The 15,777-nt window shown below is 47.0% G+C and overlaps 1 protein-coding gene across 8 annotated transcripts in view; it reads left to right on the top strand.

Annotated features, from left to right (window-relative positions):
• The window catches only part of PPFIBP2 (PPFIA binding protein 2), a 208,705-nt gene that overhangs the window by 42,524 nt on the left and 150,404 nt on the right, over positions 1-15,777 (top strand). Inside the window, exon 1 of one of the 8 annotated variants that reach the window (XM_019476846.2) lies at positions 4,731-4,834. The exons of the other annotated variants lie outside the window; for them this stretch is intronic. The gene's annotated coding sequence lies outside the window, so the exon portion shown is untranslated. Of the gene's footprint in view, positions 1-4,730; positions 4,835-15,777 lie in introns of those variants that run through there. 8 annotated transcript variants of the gene reach the window in all.

Raw genomic sequence — 15,777 nt, 5'->3', positions numbered from 1 at the left:
ACAGGCCAATCCTGCTGACCAGGGTGGGGTCCCCCGTGGCCGATCTCACTCACCATGAAAGCAGCCACGCTGCTTCAGGAAGTCCCGTGGCCACTTCCAGAAGCAGCACAGCTGCTTTTTCTGGCAGCCCTGCTCCCCAGCCAGGACTCTCCTGCCCCCCTGCCTACCAGCTAAACAGGGAGCCCAGCTTGGCAGGGGTACAACAGTGCTCTCGGGGGGGTGCACATGCACCCCCGTGTGCCCCCTACACATTGCCCCTGGCAGCGCATGGGATTCTTCCACCCTAAGTACAGGACTTTGCATCTGTTCTTATTGGACTTAACAAGATTTCTTTTGGTGCAACCCTCCAATTTGTCTATAGGGCTCTCTGCATCCTAGCCCTACCCTCCAGCATATCATCTACTACTCCCCCCAGCTTGGTGTCATCTGCAAACTTGATGAGGGTGTGCTTTTTCCCATATCTCATCAAAACAAAAGACCGTCTCTGAGCCATTACATTCTACAAAGATACCAGATAGACAGCAAGTAGTAACGGATTTATTTTTTTAGAAAAGGCGCACACATGTTATAGTTGATTATTTTTCCTTATATATTGACTTGTCTTAACTTACACAAGCCTCATGGGCACAGGTTATCCAAAATCTCAAGTCTGTATTTGCAAGGGACGATGTTCATGAGGTCCTCATATCAGACAGTGGACCTCAGTTTACCTCCAACTTATTCCTACAATTTTCAGAGAACTTTGATTTGTACAGATTATGAAACAGCTTCTATGTAAATTCAGAGATCTGTATCTGACACATCTGAATTATCAATGTACACCGCTAGCATCAGGACTTTCTCCAGCTGAACGGCTCATGGGACAGCACCTTAGGAAGCCATTATCTATGGGACCAATGTAGCTTAGCCCTAGATTGCTCACCCTACAGGACTTTAAGAAACAAGATACTGAACTAAGACTTCAGCAGCAAAGAAACTTCAGTATTTGACACAGACCAAAACCACTACCAGAGCTGCTGGTAGGACACAGAGTTGGCTCAAAAGTTCCCAAATGTTTGGAACTGTTCAAAATATGGAAAAACCCCACTAGATCCTACTTAACAGAAACTCCAGAAGAGCTTCTCCTGAGAAATGGGGTTTATCTTCAATATCTTCCTCCCATGGCTGGATCTAGGATTTTGAAAAGGGCTACAAAGATGTCATGACATGTTATCACATATAACACAACTAATATTTTTCTCCAGTTGAAGAGAAACTAGAAGCTTTACTGCTTCCACCTCAACATGAAAAGGATCAACCACCAAAAGGGAGAGGCAGAGCATGGACATGAACCTCCTCTTCCTGGCTCAGTGAGAGAAAGGAGCTCCCAGGAGAAAAAGGCCTGGGAGACTGAGCAGACCACCATAGAGACTTGACCTTTAAACAGCCATTTATAGTGTATATAAATGGTGTATATTAAACAGCCATTTAGGTGTATATTTTATTTGGCTAGTATAGTACTGTAAATAGTTTTAAAGGTTATAGTTTATTATTAATCATTTATAGTTTGTTGACATCTAATCTTGGATTTTTTATTGTAAAGAGGACGATGTGGAGTGATCAGAATCCTGGTCCTTCTAGGTCCTCCTCCCTACCCACTAGATAGGCTGTGCTAGGGGAACAGCAATAAAGGTTAGAGGATCCCTGGGGGTAGTAAGATTACAACCAACACCATGGCTTGCATGTGCCTGTCTCCTTCCCAGCACACAGTCTTCCTTGTAGCACACAGATTGTTATGGCTAACAGGTAATCCCTATCTTCTCACATTTTTAATTCAGCAAGACAGTGATGCTGTGGTCAGGCTGAGGATCTGGGCCTACGTGTTCTTCACATAGGCACTCAGTGCATTGACTAGAGGCACTATTGGTTCTTAAAGTTATTAAGTAAGTTGTCCAGCTTCATTTCACATCTCCTTACTTTCCACCACTTCACCAGAAAGCAATCACACTTTTTTTTCTGTATTGGTCCTCCAGCAGAAAACTTGCTATTTAAAAATATCTTTCCCTTCGCCTGCACCCCATTTTTCACAAAAAGTTGCTTAAAAATAATGGGTTTCTCTCTGTTATCTTGTACTTCATAACCCTTTTAAATTTCTCCCATTCATTCACTTCCAATGTGCTAGTATTTGAAGAGTGTTTTTAATATTAATGAAACTGCATCTATTTGTATTGCTGTACAGCAACCCAGTATTTTTGGAAGGAGAGGCCTGGAGGGTACTATACAAGTTAATATTACTTAAGCCATTCCAGCTATCATCAGAAATACATCTATACCCAGCAGCTGTGGAAAGTTATTTAGGGCTAGAGACTACACTTAATTAGGAAAGTATGTAAAGTTTTAAAAGGCCAGGATATGCAAATGAACACCAGAACTGCCGGACCATGTCAGGGGAGGAAGCAGCAATCGTGAGCTTGCATGGTGATTAGTTGCAAGTGCAGTGTATGTGGGGAAACAAGAACTCTTAAAGGCTCAGAAATCTGTAAGCTCTTGAGGAAAAGCATGCAGACTTTTCAGGGCTTAACCAAGCCAGGGGAAACACCCTGTATCTGGGTCCATGAAGGCAGTTTTCCTTAAGTGTTCCTGGGGATAACTGTTCTTCTGGTGTGGTTTAGTACCCACCAAGGTGTTGGGGCTTAAAGCCCACTTTATGGGAATGGGATATTCTTCCCTAGCTTGTTCCTGTGGCCATATGGCTGAGGGCAGGTAAAACTTGGGGGCGTCTGAACCCCAAGCCTCCAGGCTTTGGCCTGCATGTAGGATGCCTGCCAAAAGAATTTAGAAGATTTTGGAAATATCTGAAGCCCCTGTGGGGGGGTGGAAGATGTTTGGTGGATGTAGGGCCACTTGTGGTTCTGGTACAACTCTCAGATTTGGACTTGATTTGGCTTGGAACATGAAAAATTTCTTTAAAAAAAAGATGTTTCTTTGTACCATGGAGTAATCAAATGATGACAGCAATATGTTACTTGTCATTTTGAATCCCTACTTCACAAATATGATTTGATTAATCTTTGACCTCCTTGTGAGCTTAGTAATTACTATTTTAATTACTATTCACAATACATAATGGAGAAAGGATAAGTCACTTAATACTCCAAAGCCACCCAGTATCAGAGAGCAAAGCCTGGATTCTAACTCCAGAATTTTTTCAGGAGAACCACATCTCTGGATAACTAACAATTCTGACAGTTGATTATTAGGCATAAGATTGAAAAATGTCCCTGGAACAAGAGAGTTTAGGTAGTGTCCCTCTCTGACTTGCTTCCATGGAAGCGTAACTGGCTATTACTGAGCCCTGGGGGTGGGGCGTGGATCACTGCACACAGTGAAGGAGCAACAGCTAAAGATTTGCTGCATGTGGGGGAGATTTAACCCCCCCCCCCTTACTCCCCCCACATATATCTGCTGCCAGCCATTTAAACGTCAATTTTAAGCAGCCAAAAAAAAGCTGTGATGTTTGCTTCCCCAGCTGCTTCTCCAACCCCATGCACCCACTGCCATTGCTCTGCCAGAGCCACCATAGGGAAGATCAGGGTGCCCCATTCACCTACACATGGTTACATTAGACAGCTAAATCAAGGCCATGAGGCAAGTTAAAATTTGGTTCAGGTTCTTAACAGTTAAGATGATGAAGCTTTTATATAATAAATAGAAGAATTAAAACATTGTGTGGAGTGCAGCAAAGTGTGGCCTTCAGTTAGTCTCAAAGGCCGTGAGTAGATGAAATGAGGGGCATGTGTGCACAACACTTTAAAGTGGGTTAAATGCTTTTTCACCGCTTTACTGGTGTTGGTGTTTGCGCGCATCAGCGGTGTATTGCGCAGTAATTTCAGACGCTGTAGGAAACTGGGTGGGGTAATGCGCCTTAAATGACTTGGGGCGCAGCAAACTAAAACTCCTCTGAGGCATTTTAGTTTGCTGTCCTACAGCCACAGAGCAAAGCACTGGGCTCTGTGCAGTTCAGGGGCTCTGCAGGAAGCCCATGTAGGCAGCCTGACAGCAGCCTGGGAAGGCAGGCCCCGCCCAAAATCTCCCCCCCAGCCTGCCTGCCTGAGCCATGCGGGGTTCCGGTGCTTCCCTCCGCGGCTGCGGTGCCCCCCAGGATTGCCCAAGCCGGGTGCCTGTGGGCAGGTGCCACCTGGGGGAGGCTGTCGCTGCTGCAGAGGGAAGCACCAGCCCCACCCACAGCCCAGGGACCGCTCCTCCCATTGGGACTGCTCTTCCCTTCCCACTGCTAGAGAGGCAGATTAAACCCCTGTGTCACATGAACACCTGAATTTAAGGGCCGTAAATTGAAGCAGTGTTTTTAAAAACCCACCACTTCAGTTTAGGGCCCCCGTTTTGTCTACGCACGCCCAAAGAGAATTGTCCCCAAGGTGTAACAGTTCTTTTAAAGACTATTATTCTTCACCTGTTTTTAAAACTGGAATCTTCGAAGTAACTGCCTCTGTCCCATGTACAGACCACCTTTCTGGTCTTCAGATTCTGATTTTGCATGCAAATCATATACACAGTACATGCTTAATTCCACTGCACAAATCAAAGAAAACACAGAGTATTAAGACCTGTGTCCTCTTGTCTTCCTGAAGGATCCTGTTACTTGAGTAATTATAATAAACAGCATCACAATGTTTTTATTTTGTGGGTTGGGCTCTCAGTTATTGTGAACATGTGGTTTAGGGGTGGTGGTTATATTCTGAGCTTGTCATTTGCTTTACAGTAGTGAGATGTAACTATTAGCAATGAGAGGTTTTGCTGCAAAGGTATAACCTTCTGCCCTTAGGGACCTGAAAAGGTGAGTGAGTTTTTGTATCTAGACATTTCCTTTTATTTGCTTTAACTTTTCATGTTATACAGTAATTTTTTCTTTTAAAACTGGCAAGGTTTAAATCAGTGGTCCTTCAAAATATTTTGTTTTTCTTTCTTTTTCTTTTGTACATAAGAATAATTCAGTCCATTTTTTTTTAATTTTGAAGTGTAGCATAATATAAATAGTCTTACAAACTAGGCAACTATTACTGTCAAGTAAGGAGAGAGCGAGAGATTTACAAAGAAATACCAGCATCCAAGTACCACTGCTTTGGGGATTTATGTAAGTGTTCCATTAAAGATAGTTCATGCTAACAGCTACTTAGAATTAGGGCTGAAACTACCAGTCATGCAGGATCTAGGAGCTGCTTGTATTCTTGTGCTTAGCTCAGGCAAATAGTGGGAAGGGAGTGTCTGGGAAAAAACAAACTTGCCTGAAGCTGAAGCAACAGGTAAGTCGAGAAAAAGACGTTAGGCAAGTAATATTACATTATTGCCCTGCAACAATATACACCATTCTGGTTTTTGTTTTTTATTAATTTTTATTTATTATAGAGCTGTTGGCTGTTTTTACTGTGCCTTGACTTAGTTGAATAAATAGGTGTTGGCATAGAAGGTGTAGTACTCATGTGAAGTTGTGTAAAACTTAATATGCAACTTTCTACCAAAAGTTCATATATTTTGTTGCTTGCATTTTAGCTCTTTAGCAGTGAAACTTTTTTTTCTTTTACCTTTAGGGTTTGTCTGTTTTTTGTTAATGTCTAAAATCAGAATAAAGTGAACCAATTTCACATTCACAGTGTAATGTCAAAATATGTACCCTACCTCTGGTCAAATGCATGCACGCACCCAAGTGCTATATTTTATGTTTAGGAAATGCTAATATTCTGTCATCCCAAACTGTTTATAAATCAATTCATTTCCTGGATTAAGACTGCAGAAAACAATAGCCCCCGGTTTTATACTAATGGGAAACAGATAGTGAAGTTCAAAAGGTGGTGGTTTAAAGGCACTTTATATATATTCTTCACCAGTTCAAGACTAGTTGTGCACAGAGTATGACAGCTGTAATTTACAGGAGCTGTCAGTGGCTTCAGGAAGCTATTACACAGCCAGGGATTGCTAGGCCACATGTCTGCAAAAGGACCAGTAGCATAGAGGGCCTGTATGGGAGCCATGTGCTCAGGAGGACTCTGCTACCAGCAGTGGACTGCTTCTTCTGGGACTGGCCAGCCTTCAGGTTACCTTGCGATAACAGGGTGTTGCAACCCAGCCCTGCTGCACTTGGGAAAAGGGGACAAAAAATTTTTACTGAATCTATTAACTGCACTGACAATACAATGCAGATGTAGCAAAGGATAGAGAACTCTAACTGAACTTGATAAAACAGATATGTTTCTTACAATTTTTGATATAACATTGGGTACTCTATTTCCCATCTTGCTGCTCTTGTTTTAATCTTGTACACAATAAAAATAAGAATGTTGTCTGTAAGCTAACTTGAAATATGGGGTTTCCCTTTTACATGTTTCCAGTGATCACCGTACATGTTAACTGTAGAATGTTTGGGTTTGCTTGAATGGGAACCAAATGAAAATATTTCAAATTTCCTGTAAAATGAAATTTTGGAGAAAAAATTATTTTGGGTTGAGATATTTTGTTCAGACTTAAGTTGTTATAAATGTAAAACAAGTTTGTTTTCAGGTAGGACCTTTCCATATGCATAGGATTGCTTTTATTACATTCTTTTTCTATTTTTCTGAATAAAATGTAGTTGAAATTGACGCTTTCTGGAGAAAGTGCAATATTTTTATAAAATGGTATTTTTCAATGAAAAAATCTTATCAGAAGCATTTTGGCCAGCTCTAAATGCAGCATGTTCTACTCTAATATGGGTTTGACAGGTTTTTTCTTTCACACAAAACAAACTTAATAGAAAGATGTACATCCATCTCTTTTGGAATTCTTAATCCTCCCAAAACAGTTCACCCTGGATGATTAGTTGTAGCTTGAAAACTAATGTTTGACCAAGATGAACTTTTCTCAGGCCCCAGTTCAGTAAAGTATTTACACATGTCCTCAAGTGCTGGACTTAATGGGCTGTAGTGCATCTCTGTTGCTTTCCTATCTTAACTGTAGATCAGTCCAAAGGAGTAGTTGTTAAGCAATACAAAGCTTGCACTTCCTCTGGGCTTGCTCTGCTAATCTATAGTGGTTTTTCTGCTAGCATTAAGTCAGGATAGATAAGCAACTGAGAGAATTTAAACTAGAGCAAATAGGATGCAATTGAGAAAAGGGAAAATTTAAACTATATATCAAGCCCCTTGCCTGCATGACAAGATTATGGAAGACAGTTGAAACTGGGAAATAGCATAAAGTGGTGGAGGCCCTACTGTGTAAATAAATTATAGGGCGAGAACTAGAAAATGTATTTATGGAAACTCTACAACTCTACTGAATGGCCAAAATACCCATTAAATGGACTGTTTCTCCAAATTCCATGATTTTCTGAAGCTTGGGGTACCTTTGGTTTTTAGTTTTTATTGTTTGTTTGTTTTCCTCCATTCATCCCCCTGCCCCCCACCCCCCATCTCCCTGCATTCTCATATGAAGGCTTTTCTTAAATTTCAAAATAAGAGGTGAATCAATGTTTAAAATCAGAGATCTTTTTCAAGAAAAACATGTCATTAATTTGTAGAGAGACCTAAAAACTCCATCATCTTTCTAACCTAAAAAATGTTAGAAATCCAGCTTCCTTCCAAGTCTTTGCCTGTGGGAGACCTTATGGGCAGTTTAGTTTCATGCCTATGACAAAGTTATCAGCCTATTTACTGAATCAGCATTTTTTAGCAAGTCATAAACTGAACAGTAAATTCCAAACAATGCAAATCACAGGGTCTTCCATAAATAGAAACTCTTAATGCCTTTGTTTGAAAATCATGGGAAGTTGAGAGGTAAGCTAAGCAAGAAAATTAGTACAGAAAGTGACTTAATTTTGTTACAACATTGAAGTTTATTTCCCTAAACTGATGAAATCAAGATTTAAAAACTTCAAATATGTGTTTTGCTAATAGAAATTTGGGATGTGAGGTACCAGGTGGCAATTAACAGTGGTTTTTGTGAGATATCTTGTGGGTAACAGAATTTGACAGTTGGGCTAGGGACAGACATTCAAAAACCCCAAGCCTGAATTGATTCAATCTTTGCAGGTTAGTCTAACCAACATAGATTGAACCAATTTGCAAGTGAATAGACATTTGCTTTTGATTCTAGAAATGCAGGCACATGCCTGCAGTGGCTCAGACTAGAAGACGGGGGGGGGGGGGGTGCTAGAGCAAGCCTTCCCTTCCCTTCTCTTCTGCAGCAGCTGCAAGGCTGGAGGGAAGCTGACCTGGGGGACATGTCCAGCCCCCTCTCCCCCTGGCAGGCTGCTATGTATGATTGGGGAGGGGTTTAAACCTCCATCGTGGCCTGCAGGGACCCCAGCCAGGATGTGCCTGAAGGTGGAGGGGGGAAGCAGCCCTTGCCAGGCTTGTCCCTGAGGTGGGGGGGCATGGCCAAACACCAACCCAGGCAATGCCTCAGACAAAGTGGGGCAGGGAGGGGGACTCAACTCCCCTGTCCCCCCTCCAGGCATGGGAACAGGGACCTCAGCCAGGGTCTGCATGGCTCTCCCCCCTGCTCGCGTAATGGGGGGCCAGGCCAGAGCCGACCAGCATGGCCCTGCCATATGCCTGGGGCTGAGGCTGTGGGCCTGAGCCAGGCTGGCCCATGGATGTTGCTGAGGGTAGATATGGAAGGGCCAGCCTGGGCTGGGCTGCAGGGGCAGGGCCCTTCCCAGTGGCATGTGGCTTAGACTTGGGCTGTGGGAGCTATGTGCTTGGATTGTTCCTGGCTCCCCGCACCCAGGCCAGGTGGAGCTGTCATGGAGCCGCAGCCAGCCTCTGGCTGCAGCTCCATGCCAGCCAGCTGGCTGTGGCTCCATGCCAGCCCAGCCCAGCAGCATGGAGGCGATGTTGCTGCAGCTGAAGGCAGGCACCTTGGCAGCTGGATTGGCCACGTGGGATGTGTTAATCATGCTCGTGGCTGCCCAGGCCAGCTCAGAGGCATTGGCAGGCCCGGAGCCTGGCAGCTGCCTGCCACAGAGGCTTGTGTACCTGCAGCAGCCACTGTGCCCGTTCTTCATCACTGTGCATCATCTGGCCAGCTGCAGCTGAACCAGAAGCTATATGCTGGCTGGGGTGGGCTGGGCTGTTCTACCTCCCTCATCTCCAGCTGCCACTACTGCTGCTGCTGCCACCCCTGCCCTGGCCGTGTCACTCTGGGTGGGCAGACAGGAAGCTTCACTGCATGGAGATTTGGCTCCAGCTTCCAGCATCCTTCCATCCACTCTGCCCACCCAGCATGATGAGCAGCCCCTGTGGGTGGGTGAAGCAGGTGGAAGGTGGCCGGAAGCTGGAGCCAGAGCTGGAGCTCCATGCACTGGGCAGAAGTTGCCAGGCTGAAACTTCTCCCTCACCCCCTTCCCCACTGCCTGGAATGGCACAGCAAGGGCAGGAGTGGGAGGAGGAGGAGCTGCTGAAGGTAAGGAGAGCACAGCAGCACTCAGCCAGCTTCAGCCACACTGGGAACAGTCCCGTCAAAGCTGTGTGCTGGCAGGGCTGTTCGTCTCCCCTCACCTCCAGCTGCAGCTCCTGCCCCTGCCATGCTGCGCTGCTTTAGCAGTGGAGGCTAGGGAGGCAGAATAGCTCAGCTGGTCCCAGCCAGCATACAGCTTCTGGTGAAGCTGCAGCTGGCTGGGTGCTGCACAGTGAACAGGGAGCTCAGCAGCAGTGGTGGCTTCAGACACCCAAGCCTCCACAGTGGGCGGCTAATGGGCTCCAGGCCCTCTGGTGCTGCTGAACCAGCCCAGGCAGCTCCGGAGATGATTTAACATGTCCTGCGCAACCAGTCCAGGTGCCAAGGTGCCTTCTCACAGGTGAAGTGGCTTCACCTCCACACTGTTGCCTGGCCAGCTGCTGCCTGTGCCACTGGCCAGGGCTGTCGCAGAGCCACAGCCCACTAGGAAGGGCCCACAGGCCAGCCCTGCTGGGCCCTTCTTAGCTGGCTGAAGCTCCATGACAGCCTCACCTGGCCTGGGCACAAGAAGCCAGGAGAAATCCAGTTGCACAGTTCGTGTGGCCCCAGCCCAAGCCAAAGCTGGCTGGGAAGGGCCCAGCCCCCATGGCCCAGCCTGGGCCAGCACCTCTGCATCCACCCTCAGCAGTACCCGTGGGCCAGCCCAGCTCAGCCCACACCTACACTCCCAGCAGGCAGATGTCTGGGCCATGCCCATGCCCCTGCCACTGTAGTAGTGGGGCGGGGGGTTACCCTGATGGGTTGCTCCCCCTGGCCAGGCAGACCCCAGCTGTGGTCCCTGGGGGGAGAGGGGAAGGTGTGGGGGATAAACCTCCTCCCTGCTACCTTGGCCTTAGGGGGCCATGCCAGGCTCTTGTCTGGCCATGCCCCCAGTCCTGCTCTGGCTAGAGAGCAGACTGGTGGGGCCAACCCTACTCTCTGGAACAGATGGCACAATCCAGCCCAGGGCTGAAGAGCATGGTGGGATGCTGTGGGACTCTGGTTCAACTTAAACCAGGAAGGGGTCTGGAACAGAATTTTTATATACCTGTTTGATCCAAATCAGGTGAATCTGATACTACATTCAACCAGGTTTCTCTTGAAGCCACTTCAACCAATTTGAAACTGGTTTATGTGCACTGAGCTTATGTTCTTTTACAAGTTTAAACCAGTTTCTGATCACTTAAACCGGTTTATGTGTAACTTCACAGGATCTGGTTTAATCATATTGCACCATAAACTATTAGGGCTAAACTTGGTGCCATGTAGTCAAAAGTTAAGCACTTCTGTTGCTTATTAGAAGGGAATGCTAAAATTTTCACTTTTTTCTGTGGTACTGGCTCTGGAAATCAGGATTAGGTTAGGAAAGCTACTGTCCTCTGTATACAATATAAGGGAGCCAGCCTCTGGATCCATTATTCAAGGTGAGTGCATCTCTGCATAATGTGAGTGCGTTTAGAAATACCTAAACACATTAATTAACAGATTACTGTTTTCACTGTTTCTTGAGGCACTATACGATTGCCACATATACTGTAGAGAGTAATTGTTGACAGGTTACGGCAGGTAAATCCCTTTACAAAGCAATTCTTTTAACATGGAATTCTTATTATAATGTATAAATCCTACAGAAGATGGATACTGCCCTTGCATGAAAAATAGTTTTGTTTGGTTTTAAACATTTGTTTTTGGTTACATAAATCTGTCTTTTGGGAGATGTGTAAAACTGGGATCTTGACTTCTGATTATGCCTGCCAAGACTATTGTTCCCATCCCTATTTTGTCCCTGATTTCAAAGAGGTTAGAGATTATGAACAGCTAGTTATAAGAGATTTTTCTTCCTAGAACTTATTTGATAACACCTTTATTGCAAAGTCATTGATGCTAGAGAAAGACAAAGAGTAAAAAGTTATTGGTAACCACATTTGATAGTGTTTCACTTCTGCTTTTTTCCCTCCAATCAAGTTGCCCATAACTACAAATTGTAAAGGGCAAAGCTAGAATTAGGGCACAGTAACTTTTGACTTGCATCTTGTAGGGTGTTTGTACACATTATGGGTTTCTTAGATACACCTCACGAAAATTGCTGTTTTGCTAGTTTAGTTGTGTGTGAAAATACATGTTGACATCTTTTTATCATGGTAATTTCAATTTATCATGGTAAATTAAACCACCTCCGACATGTTATACTTTTAGCGTGGCCAATTGTTCCACCTGGGTTGTTTTTTTTCATTAAATTTTTGCAACGTGTATTCTCGGACACAGCTAAAAACGCCATTTTCCCTGTTCTGCCATGATTTGTCCACTAAGTGGCACTTAGATTCACTGAGAAATCCATGGGATTTCTCTTGCAAAGCAGGCACTAGATAGGTGGAAAGGATCAAAATTATTACCCATCAGGCAGTTCAAGAATCTCCAGCCCAATCAATAACACTGGTGAGGGGAACTGAGCAATGGGGCTCAGTTCTCTTCCCCAGCCCACTCCTAGTGCTGGGGAGGGGAACTCAGTCAGGCTGCTTCGAAACTCGAAACTTTTTGAAGCTTTCGAAAAGTTTGACTGCTCTTGTTTTGTTTTTAAGCCATTTTGAAGCCCTTTCTTTCATTGAAAAAGAATTTTTATTTCACTGTTTCAAGCTCGAAATGAGTTGAAACAGTGTCGAAACAAAACAGCTGGTGAAATGTCGAACAGCCCTAGTGTATGGTGAGGGCTGTGCTAAACTGTCGTGTGTGGGTGTTGCACCCAGCTCTGGGGTGCATGTCAGCCCTCCCCATACACTGTTATATGCAGCTGTTACATCCCAGAGCTGGGCTTATCTCCTCCCTCCCCATGCACTGTTATATGTGTCTGTTACACTCCAGAGCTAGGGCCACCCCACGCCATGCCTCTGTGGCACGGGGAACTCTCCTGGACACCCCTGACCATGTGGCCATTGTTCCCATCCCTAACCATGTGGCCATTGTTCCCATTCCTATTTTGTCCAGCCCAGGAAGGATTTCCAGCTGTAATCCCAACCCAAAAACCAGTCCAGTTCCAGAAAGCCAAAAAAAACAGGTCCAGAAGACAAGATCCTCCCCCCATACTACTTCTAGGCATGTGGTAATTTATGTAAGATGTCCTGCCCTGCCTTTCTCAAGAAATAATGGTCAGAGATCAGTGACCATTCATTAAAGTCCTTTGAGGTGAGAAATGCTCTGGGCGATAGGCACAAAAGGTCCCTACTTTGTGAGAAGGCCCCAAGGTGGCTGTCTCAAGGTGGCTGTCACCCTCAGTAACACCCACGCTCATGATGCCAATTAAGGGGTCCATCCCTGGTTCCCCCATATGCTCCCACAGTTACTGTGGTCAGGAGTGTCCAAGAGAGTCCCCCAGTGCCACAGAGGCATGGCGTGAGCTGGCCCTAGCTCTGGGGTATAATGACCACATATAACAATGAATGGGAAGGACTGAGATACACCCCAGAGCTGGTTGCAAGAGCCAGATATATAACAGTTTAGCACAGCCCTCACCATATACTGTTATATGTGGCCATTACACTCCAAAGCTGGGCACATCTGGGTCAATCCTGGGTTGACACGTTTTTTGTCTGGAGAGATGAGGAGACAGCACCATGGTCTGCTACTGTGCTCAGTGTCAGGGGGAGCTGTCCTAACATTATGGGAACTGCCCGGGTGACCAGTCAGGTCACCCTAAAACCAGCACCTCAGCAAGGCTGACAGATGAGGCGTGAAGCCCCTGGTGTACACCCCCGTTGGAAAGCCCAACGGGCTGTGTGGTGCCAAAGGGTGCAGGGGTAGCACACTTCATCAGGGGTGTCAAGGAGTGTCCCCTGGTGCAACAGAGACATGGCATGGGGTGGCCCTAGCTCTGCCAGTACCCTGTACTGGGGGAAGGGGACAAATCTGGGCTGGTGGCTGTGGGCTGGTGGCTCCCCACCCTGCTGCTCTCCCCCTGGGGACCTCCAAGGTCCAGAGGTTGGGACCCAACGTGACAGAGTGGGGCAGAGTGGGGCTACCATGGAGAGGCAGCTCCTCCCTGCCCGGCAGCAGCGAGGGGCACAATTCTGTGCCACCACCCCAGCTGCTGCCGGATGGGCAAGGGGTGCCATGTCTTGGCAATGCAGGGCTCCTAGTGGTGGCACCAAGCCTCCCTCCCCTGCTTTGGTCTTCCAAACCCTGGGGGGAGGGCAGTGAGGAAGGGAGTCAGCTGCCAGTCTGCATCTGCCCCCACCCTACGCACAAATCTGGAGGCCACATGCCCCCCCACGTCCTCCCCACGAGTGCATTTAGTGGCAGGGAACCAGTCCCCCTGCTGCCCCCCAGGACTCCATCCTGCTCCCACCTGGGCCCTGTGACCATCCCGGCACTGGCCCACTCCCCCCCACCCCACCTGGGCAGCAACCCCCGCCCTGCCCTTTCAACCATCGTTGTCTATGATTCTATGAAGGGACAAGCCACATGTCTTAAAGGGAACCTGTTTCCATCCCCATGCCTCAGCCCAGACTGTCTGTCCACTTCAAACTTGCGTGTCCCCCTCCTGCCAATACTGTGAAGCCATCATGAGCCACATTTTCTTAATTATATTTTAATATAACCTTCTTGGGTGGAAGCAGAATAAGGCTCCAGCCATTCTCCAGACTGGGGAGGAGGGAACCCAGCAGTGGGCCAAAGATAGCCCCCATTCATGCCTAAAATAGGCCATTCCAGTACAAACCCCTCCCTCCCATTCATATAAATTAACTCTCTCTCTCACCTGGGAAGGGAGCAGGTGTAGAAGAACAACTCTAAAAATAAACACCTCTTGCATGTGTTTAACCTCCCACCCTGCCCCAACTTCAAAATTTGGTCCCAGCAACCATGCCTGTGGCCCTGACCCCTCTGCACAGAGTCCTCTGGTTAATGATAATCTCGCCCAAGGCCTCCAGCACCTCCCACTTGTAGTTGCTGATCTGGTTGACAGAACACTCCTCCATCACCCACAGCCAGCAGGTAGTTTCCGTGATCAGTCATGCATTGTGGCTGATGATGATAACTGCTGTGAAGAGCAGGGAGGAGGCAAAGTATGAGGGGGTGGGGGTGCAAAGCAGAGGCCATGTCCATACTGAAGGTGAATGAAAAGACTGCTATCAGCTACTGCCAGGACAGGGCTGGGCAGTGAAGGGCACGACTGGGACCGACGTGGACTCTGGCAGGAAAGAAAAGGACCCTAAGACAAGTGGGGTAAAAGGAGCATCCAGTTCCTTCTCTTTCCCCAAAATGCCATGATGCAACTTCCCACCCACCTCCTTCTGCTGGCAGCAGCTCAATGCCCTGCACTCCCACCTAGGGGAAGGGCAATGATACTGGAAGTCTCCATCCCCCACCCCAGCTCTCCTCTGTATGGCCAAGCCCACACCCCTCCCACAGGCACAGTTCCAGCCTCTCCCTGACTTTTTCCTCGGTGCCCAGCCCTCATTCATGGATTCCCAGTCTGTCTTTCCCCTTTGCCTCAGCCCTCACCTCCTGATCAGCCCCCTGCACCCTAGTTTCATAGTTAGTAGGGTCAGAAGGGACCTGAGCAGATCATCAAGTCTGCCCCCTGCCATGGGCAGGAAAGAATGCTGGAGTCAAAGGACCAGCTAGGTGTTGTCTAGCCTCCTTTTGAAGACCCCCAGGGTAGAAGCCAGCACCACTTCCCTTGGAAGTTGGTTCCAGATCCTAGCCGCCCTGACTGTGAAGTAGTGCCTCCTGATGTCTAGCCTGAATCGACTCTCAGTCAACTTATGGCTGTTATTCCTAGCTCCTCCATACTCACCCTCTCCCCCATGCCTGGAAGCCCCAGCCCCATACCTGACAAGTTGCAGATCTGGATGGCGTGGGCATGGGTCTCAAGGCTGAAGCACCCCAGGCACTTGTGAGTGTCCTGGTAGGGCAGGTTGAAATTGCATTGCAGGTACTCGGTGGTAATCTCCTTCTTGTTGACCTGGTTGGCATACTGCTGGTTGAACCCAACTTTCTGCCAGGATAGAAGGAGTGGAGTAACCACCTGTTGCACTGCCTGGCCCTGCCTAGGACTCCTCCCACTTTTCTGCCTGTGTGTCTTGACCTACCCCACACCTGTTAGCTCAGGAAAGGGTTCTGGATACTCCCCAACCCTCTAGTCCAGGGGTAGGCAATGATTTTGGTCAGAGTGCCAAAAAGACCCACAATGCCTACCTTGTAAGGTGCCAGAGTGCCAGCATATCAGAAAAACAAAACTGGGACAGGGGGTACATAGCAGGACACACTGCATGTTAATATAGTTAATAATCATAATTTTTTTTACAGTAAATAGCA

Source organism: Alligator mississippiensis, chromosome 2 (assembly GCF_030867095.1).
Source record: "Alligator mississippiensis isolate rAllMis1 chromosome 2, rAllMis1, whole genome shotgun sequence".
In the NCBI taxonomy this organism is placed as follows: Eukaryota; Metazoa; Chordata; order Crocodylia; family Alligatoridae; genus Alligator; species Alligator mississippiensis.
The sequence above is the reverse complement of the archived record's forward strand: the minus strand, read 5'-3'. Positions and strand labels throughout refer to the sequence as shown.